The sequence below is a fragment of the Coregonus lavaretus genome (genome assembly GCF_964263955.1).
Source record: "Coregonus lavaretus genome assembly, contig: HAP1_SCAFFOLD_1273, whole genome shotgun sequence".
Lineage (NCBI taxonomy): Eukaryota > Metazoa > Chordata > Actinopteri > Salmoniformes > Salmonidae > Coregonus > Coregonus lavaretus.
The window spans coordinates 98,451-104,450 of record NW_028162243.1 but is presented as its reverse complement, the minus strand read 5'-3'; the positions used below and the strand labels follow the sequence as shown (position 1 = coordinate 104,450).

Sequence of the window (6,000 nt, the reverse complement as noted above, 5' to 3'; positions counted from 1 at the left end):
GGACTTTCTCCGGCCAGAGGAAGTGTGTTATAGAAACCAGCTAAAGGCATAGAGGAGTAGGTTAACTCACTGAAATGTTGTTTCAGAATATCAAAGACGAGCTTGGAGTTCTCAGCTGGCTGCAGCGATGGCATACTGCGCAGGGTAACTTTAACAATGTCTCTAGCCTTTCCCATTAGTCTTGACATTATCTCCTGGGAGTGCTCTTGCGGGTGTACACCCCTCTTATTCAGGTAAACGCTCATAATCTCTTCCCACTCATGCACTGTGTGTTTGTCTGTTCCATCACCCCTGAAGTACGGCGGCTCTTTGACATCTGTCTTCATGACTAACTTTACTCCTGTCATGTTCAAATCAGACTGTCCATATCCTAAGTTCAGGCTAGGCGTAGGAGTGGTTTGGTTATCTGCACTACCAACAGATCTCTGTAATTGGCTAGCAATGTTCTCTCCTATTTCATGAGCTAACTGTGTGATGAGACTCCCTAGGTCTGCAGAACTCACATGTGAACTAGACACTGGCTGACGTGGAGAATGTTCATCTGTTTGGGTGTGAGTGTATGAAAATGCAGGACAGCCCACTGAACTAACTAACTAAGTTACTGTAACGTTAGCTAACTTTAGCTAGCTAGACTCAATATTGAGAAATTGTAGTCATTTAAATCCATGATATACTTTCTCACCATCTCCTTCCATCCTCCTCCCTTTAGTACCTGGCTTATCCTGCCCCTGTCCAGTTAAGTGGTGGAGAGTTTGGGAGCTGTGAGCTCTGATAGAGAAATGTATCAACCACCACGAACAGGTAACACACACACACACACACACACACACACACACACACACACACACACACACACACACACAGACACACACAGATGACCCAATGTAGATTATGTTCGACTTGACAAAAAGAAGAATACATAAAACAGATCAGATTAGTTAGATGCATTTGATATTGAATACTCATGTTGTTTATGTTGTGTTTGTGTCTAATTGATGTATTTCAGGTTGGTGTATTGGGGCGGATTGTTCTGTCCTCTGTATTTCAGACCAAAGCAAGACAATGTTTAAAGCTCACTATGGATCTACTAACAGGTTAGCCTCTATAAAGTATTTGGATGTATTTGAAGTGTGATTATAGTGTGTTCTGTGTTACTCCTTTGTCAATCCAATACTAACTGAATAGTGAATCAATCAATCAATACAGTTTGATTATTGTGTGTTTTATGTCATTCCTTCATCTTTTCCAACACTAACTGAATGGTGAATGAATGTATTTGCAGTCAATCAATCAATCAATCAATCAATACAGTGTTTGAACAAAATTCAACTCCAGTTGAAGAACTGGGACAAGCTACAAATCTCCTTGTGGGGTTGGCCACATGTTATAAAGATGGTTAAAGCTCCTAAACTGAATTACATCATCAGCATGTTTCCACTGTCCATACCTGCCTACACCTTTAACACCATAGACAAAATGATTCATTTGGACTATTAAAAGGGCCAGGATGAACCAAGCTAGATTACAGGTAAAGACTTAGAAGGGAGGATTAAAGCTCCCTAACATGTAATTATAGCAAGAAGCCTTTATAACTGCCCAGATAGGCTCTCTTTATTGAGAACTCTAATATGCCAATTTGGGTTGACATGGAAGAATAACTTAATGCCCCATTTGGAGCATCATATTATCTGAGTCAACACTTAAATGTGGGACTGCAGAATCCCATAATGTCCCATACTAAGAAATATGGCATCAGATACATAAGAGACAGACATCTTCACCTTTCCTGACAAGCTCTGCTTCTTTATGGAACAACCATCAATACAAATGAGCAGGAAAGGTGGTTGTCTGGAAAGACACATTTTTTTTCTCACTTTTGCTTCATGTGTCAACTTTAATTTGAGTGTGGCAGTGGAAGACTGGTCCCTTGATGATGTCTGCAAGTGGCTGAGTACCAATGATCTCCATGATTCCATCCCATCATTCCAAGGTTCACAATCTTTCTGAAGAATGCCAACTCTCTTCAATTGTCCACTTTGCAACGAGCATACTTTCTCTGTGTCCAGACGACTCACACATATTGGCCTCTATCACCAGCATGAACCACATTTTCTAATTACCTGTGGAATTAATGGGTGTGGGAAAGCAAATATATGTTTTAGCGCCTATCGGTCACACATCTACCAACACCACAGAGCTTTTAAGAGCCAACTTAGATGAGAATTGCCCTCATGATGAATTTGAGACGGGGACTGATCCCATTGAAGATGACATGAGCGATGTAGAGAGTCTGCCAGAGGCTGAATATGTTCAAGCCACAGAGATCAACACTGAGCAGCTAATTGAAGGTCTCAAAATCAATATCTGTCTTTTTATTTTGAAAATCAGGAAAGAACACTGCATCCCAGCTACGGTACATAATAGCATTGTTGAGGACCTCAGAACCATTTTTGATGCATTGATGACACACTACAGTGATCCCCTCAGGTTTCATCTTACAAATAAGCAAATAAATGTGGATGAAGATGGGACTTGCTTAACAACTCTGCAGTATTTGAGGAATGCATTAGATGCATAAGCTCTGAGTGGATGCTGGAGCATTACCGTGTGAAAGAATTGGGCATGGTCCGGCCAGTTGAAGTACCACTGAGCAACAAAGAAGGTTATAAAACAAGGTGATTTCAATCCAGCTACATGGTCCCCAGGGTATATTAATATAAAGAGACATGAGACAAAACAATCATAATGAATAAGATTACATGGACAGGGAGACCTGATCCTAGGTCAGCACTCCTCCTCTGAGACACTTCCCAGGAGTCACCAGGACCAAGAAACCGAACACTTACTGTTGTAAAGTCTAGTTACAGCAGGTGTTTACTGCCATCTAGTGGAAGATACCAATAAAACACTTTATTATCAGGGTGTGGAGACTGCTGAGTGAAACAGAAAGTAAATGTGTTCTTTTGTACAGGATCCATTTTGAGACGACAGAGCAGAAAACACTATATGGAGAGAACAAAAAAATAAAGTGAGTATTTCTAAGTATTTCTGAACAATAATCTGTTTTAAAGGACAGAGTATGTGAGTGAATACCTGGAATGCGATATTACTAGTTAGTAGAACTGCCACTTGAGCTGAGTTGCTGACAGACAGCAGTTTTCAAAGTGGAAACTAATCAGTAGGCCTACATGTTATTTAGATTGTCATTAAGGAGACACCTATTTTACAACCCTTTTTCCATAACACATATTAACGCTGTAGAACTGATGCGCATCAAGAAATAAGGTGACAAAGCACAGGAAAACTACTTTAGGCGCTCTAGAGCACGTTAGATACATTCTGTCGGAGGTGGTTTAAACTGAAATCTAATGTCGACTTTGCTTATGGAAAACCATATCATGCAAAGGTTTTTACACATGCTCAGTTGTTGGGTCTCTCGAGTGGAAATTTGAAATGAAAGTTATGGAACTTCCTCATGTGCTTCTGTTATGAGAAAAACTCCACAATGAAACTGACATTAAATGTGGAGAATGATAGATCTGTTGGCCATCAAGTAGCCTATTAATTTGTATGCCTATGTAGGCTACTGTAGTCTACCGTTTTATACTATAAATATGTTGAAATGACTGGAGTCATTGCAAATCATTTTGTGCCACTTGTGTAGCCAACCTGGAGCTGGCAAACAGATGTAATAAATAGCCTTTAACTTCAGTTTATTGTTGTTGTAGCCTTGTGTTATTATGCAATTAATAATGGCCGTGTTTAGTTAATTTAATGTGTCACCATGGTCACAGTTCTATCTCAATTGCTGATCAGATGTTAGAATGCATTAGATTGAAGGTAACAGTCAGCCAGATTAGACTACAGGTATAAAAATAACCTGGCTGTTGTTGACAAGCATAGGCCTATTCAGTTCATATCCTTATTATTACAATTTGATTCAGTGATTGAAATTACGACCCCATTCTCAGTAGCCTATTCCAGCAGGCTACTGGGCAACAGAAGCACTTCCTACCTCAACATCGTCTTGCTATTCATGTTAAATAAATTAGTCTGTCAATTTGAACTAAGCAAGCTGCTAAATCGTTCAGTTTACAGCTTGCCTACATGTTGCCCAGGCTACTGGAGGCTATCTGAAATAAGATGTAGGCCTATCAGGGGCTATGTTTTGGCCTAGTTTTCAGGCCTTGTGGGTGGGTTTGGCGGAGTCAATGGGCTAGAAAAAGTCATTGCATTAAATCATCTGACTGTTTGGATGTATCTGTTAGTAAACTGTTTTATTTCTAAGAGATAATGAATAAAATAGAACAATTGACCTTCAATAATTAGTTGTCACTGTGTTACCCACAACCAACATGCTGCATCTCTGTTTAGGGGTCAGTGGTCTAAAATGAGTCTCTCTGGGGAGAGAGAGGAAGGGGGCCCTGCCTCTAAAATGAGTCTCTCTGGGGAGAGAGAGGAGGGGGGCCCTGCCTCTAAAATGAGTCTCTCTGGGGAGAGAGAGGAGGGGGGCCCTGCCTCTAAAATGAGTCTCTCTGGGGAGAGAGAGGAGGGGGGCCCTGCCTCTAAAATGAGTCTCTTTGGGTGAGTTGACAATATTGTTTAAGAATTTATATTCCAAAACGCTATATGCAAAAAAATCAGAATGATTGCTTCAATATAATGCTCTAGATTTTAGATGTGCATGAAAATGATTTTTTTTCCAAAACGCTTTATATCCAATTATATCCAATGTTTAGCTGGAATGTAATGTTCGTATGCTGTATGTTTGACTGTGATATGTGGTTGTCTCACCTAGATATTTTAAGATGAATGCACTTACAGATGCAATATCTTAATTTTACCCAGTTTCTCACAACAGGAAAATAATCCTGCAGCAATAGCAAATGTGCATTTTTATGTGGATTATAAATAAGGGGCATTTTTTGTAAGGGCTGATCCATTTTTCATTAGGGCAAATCAAGTCTGAAACTTTAAGTGGAATTTACCAACTTTAGAAGCCTTTATAAAGCCTTGTAGTGGTTTAATAATTTATTTAAACAATAAAAGCTCATTTACCAACATTTCTGAAAATGGATATATAGCGTTTTGGAATGAAACTCTTCTTATGTTTCTCCATCTGAGCTCAGAGTAGATGAGAGATGTAATGTTTGTCTCTGTTGTGTTGAAGCCCAATCAAGCAGGAGAGACCAGCCTCCCCTGTACCCAGCTGTGTGTCCATGAAGAGTGACCGGTCTATGGGTCTACCTCTAACCTTTAGAGAGGGAGACTTTTCTAGTGAACAAAGGTAAGAAGAACTCATGGGTCATGGTCAGTGAGTTAAACAACAGTCTCTAGTCATTTCTCCTCTCCCATTTTCCTATTTTTATTTTTGTTGTTTTCATAATCCATAGGCTAATTCTTTTTCCCATTTTCATAGTCCTGAAACAATATTAAACTAACACAACATTCCCTCCCTGTGTGTGTGTGTGTGTGTGTTGTGTGTGTGTGTGTGTGTGTGTGTGTGTGTGTGTGTGTGTGTGTGCACTCCCTGAATGAGGAAATGTAATCTCATGTTTTGTCCACAGAAACCAACAGGAGAGATCAGAGTCAGAGATTCTCAGTGGTCAGTCTTCCCAGAGTCATCAAACAGACCTGGCCTCCATATTCAGTGTATGTGGTCCTGTTATTTACATATTTTTTTTTTTACCTCAAGTAAAGTTGTTCTGTCAATCATTCATTAATGTGTTAATGAGAAAGCATTTAGTCTCTTGCTTAACTTATTTACTTGATTTATTTCAGTTGCTTGAAGAGAATATTATGACATTTGTGAAGAACGAGCTGAAGATGTTCAAGAGGATTCTTAGTCCAGAACTCCCAGAAGGCTTTGAGAGTCAGAAGCAGGATAAGGAAGTGGTGGATGCTGAAGATGAGAAGCAGGAGAGCAGTGCCAGAGAGGGGGCTCTGAAGATCACACTGCACGTCCTGAGGAAAATGAACCAGAAGGAGCTTGCTGACACA

General features: G+C 40.0%; 1 protein-coding gene across 1 annotated transcript in view; it reads left to right on the top strand.

Annotated features, from left to right (window-relative positions):
• The first annotated feature begins 715 nt into the window (after positions 1–715).
• Positions 716–6,000, top strand: part of LOC311119430 (NLR family CARD domain-containing protein 3-like) — a 75,830-nt gene continuing 70,545 nt past the window's right edge. The window contains exons 1-3 of the mRNA XM_084194124.1: positions 716–801; positions 1,007–1,094; positions 2,972–3,028. The gene's annotated coding sequence lies outside the window, so the exon portion shown is untranslated. The remainder of the gene's footprint in view (positions 802–1,006; positions 1,095–2,971; positions 3,029–6,000) is intronic.